General features: G+C 43.2%; 1 protein-coding gene across 1 annotated transcript in view; it reads left to right on the forward strand.

The window, feature by feature from the left end:
• Positions 1-2,500, forward strand: part of LOC124397884 (ral guanine nucleotide dissociation stimulator-like) — a 23,273-nt gene that overhangs the window by 5,738 nt on the left and 15,035 nt on the right.

Genomic DNA, 2,500 nt, shown 5'->3' on the forward strand with positions numbered 1-2,500 from the left:
GTGACGATGATGGTGATGATGATGATGATGGTGATGATGATGGTGATGGTACAGTGATGTTGATGATGGTGGTGATGGTGATGGTACTGTGATGGTGGTGAAGGTGATGGTACAGTAATGATGATGATGATGATGATGATGGTACGGTGATGGTGGTAAAGGTGATGGTACAGTGATGATGATGATGATGATGATGATGATGATGATGGTGATGGTGATGATGATGATGATGGTGATGGTACAGTGATGATGATGATGATGATGATGGTGCGGTGATGATGATGATGATGATGATGATAATGGTGGTGGAGATGGTAAAGGTACAGTGATGATGATGATGATGGTACAGTGATGATGATGATGATGATGATGATGATGATGATGATAATGGTGGTGGAGATGGTAAAGGTACAGTGATTATGATGATGGTACGGTGATGATGGTGATGATGATGATGGTGATGATGATGATGATGATGATGATAATAATGGTGGTGGAGATGGCAAAGGTACAGTGATAATGATGATGGTACGGTGATGATGGTGATGGTACTGTGGTGATGATGATGATGATGATGATGATGATAATGATGGTACAGTGATGATGGTGATGGTGATGGTACTGTGATGATGATGGTGATGGTGATGATGATGATGATGATGATGATGATGATGATGATGATGATGATAATGGTGGTGGAGATGGTGATGGTACAGTGATGATAATGATGGTGATGATTGATGATGGTGATGATAATGAGGGAGATGGTGAAGATAATGATGGTGAAGATGATGGAGATGGTGAAGATTATGATGGTGAAGGTGATGTGGAGATGATGATCATCAGATGATGATCATCATCATCATCATCATCATCATCACCATCACCATCATCACTGTACCATCATCATCATTATCATCATCATCACCATCATCACTGTACCATCATCATCATTATCATCATCATTATTATTATTTTATATATATATATATATATATATTTTTTATATATATATATATATATCAATCTGCCTTTCCTCTATCACTCTCTTTTTTATCTTTCATTCTTGTTCATCTCTCTTTTTCATTGCCCACTCCCACACCTCTCTCTTCTTCCTCTCTTTCTCTCTCCCTCTTTCTCTCCACCTCTCTTTCTCTCTCTCTCTCTCTCTCTCTCTCTCTCTCTCTCTCTCTCTCACACACACACACACTGTGTCGTGTCTGTGTAAAACTCGATTAATCCTCTTTCAGACTGAGTCTCAGACGGACTGATTCGATTCGATCGGTTTCCATTTTCTCCTCTAAGCGGCGTGTTTACTGACGACTCAATAAACCATCACTCCGTCACTCTGTCCGTGACTGCCCATGTTGGATCATGACATCATACGAGTCTCGTCTGCACATGCGACGTCTAGAGTTTATCATAAACCACACCCACTGGGACCGCCCCCTCTTCCTCTTCTTCTTCCTCTTCTTCTTTAGGATATAGGCATGAACGCACTCGTTTAACTGAGCGTTATTCTTCACACGACTTCACTTCAGTCAGCTGATAACAAGAACAAAAACATCAGTGTGAGATCAGAGAGAGAGAGAGAGGGAGAAAGGGAGGGAGAGAGAGGGAGAGAGAGAGGGAGAGAGTGAGAGGAGGGCAAGAGAGCAAAAGGGGGGGAGGGAGGGAGAGAGGGTCAAGAGAGAGGGAGGGAGATCAATATGTGTGTGTTAGTAAAATATTAAACCCTTTTTCTCTCACATGCACACACACACACACACACAGAGGTATGAATGGTGTTTTTCTGTTTGTGTGATAAACAGTGTGTGTTTTGTTAGCTGTACTGGATCAGCTCCAGTCTTCAGATATCTACAGAATAGTGTGTGTGTGTGTGTGTCTGTGTGTGTGTGTGTGTGTGTGTGTGTGTGTGTGTGTGTGTGTGTGTGTGTGTGTGTGTGTGTAGAGGAGTAGAGTAAGTAAGTGCATGTGTGTGTGTGTGTGTGTGTGTGTGTGTGTGTGTGTCTGTGTGTGTAGTAGAGGTAGAGTAAGGAAGTGTGTGTGTGTGTGTGTGTGTGTGTGTGTGTGTGTAGTAGAGGAGTAGAGTGAGGAGGTGTGTGTGTGTGTGTGTGTGTGTGTGTGTGTGTAGTAGAGGAGTAGAGTAAGGAAGTGTGTGTGTGTGTGTGTGTCTGTTTGTGTGTGTAGTAGAGGAGTAGAGTAAGGAGGTGTGTGTGTGTCTGTGTGTGTGTGTGTGTGTGTGTGTGTGTAGTAGAGGAGCAGAGTAAGGAGGTGTGTGTGTGTGTGTGTGTGTGTGTGTGTGTGTGTGTGTGTGTAGTAGAGGAGTAGAGTAAGGAGGTGTGTGTGTGTGTGTGTGTGTGTGTGTGTGTGTGTGTGTGTGTAGTAGAGGAGTAGAGTAAGGAAGTGTGTGTGTGTGTAGAGGAGTAGAGTGTGTGTGTGTGTGTGTGTGTAGAGAGTAGAGTAAGGAAGTGTGTGTGTGTGTGTGTGTGTGTGTGTG

Source organism: Silurus meridionalis, chromosome 15 (assembly GCF_014805685.1).
Source record: "Silurus meridionalis isolate SWU-2019-XX chromosome 15, ASM1480568v1, whole genome shotgun sequence".
NCBI classification, from domain to species: domain Eukaryota; kingdom Metazoa; phylum Chordata; class Actinopteri; order Siluriformes; family Siluridae; genus Silurus; species Silurus meridionalis.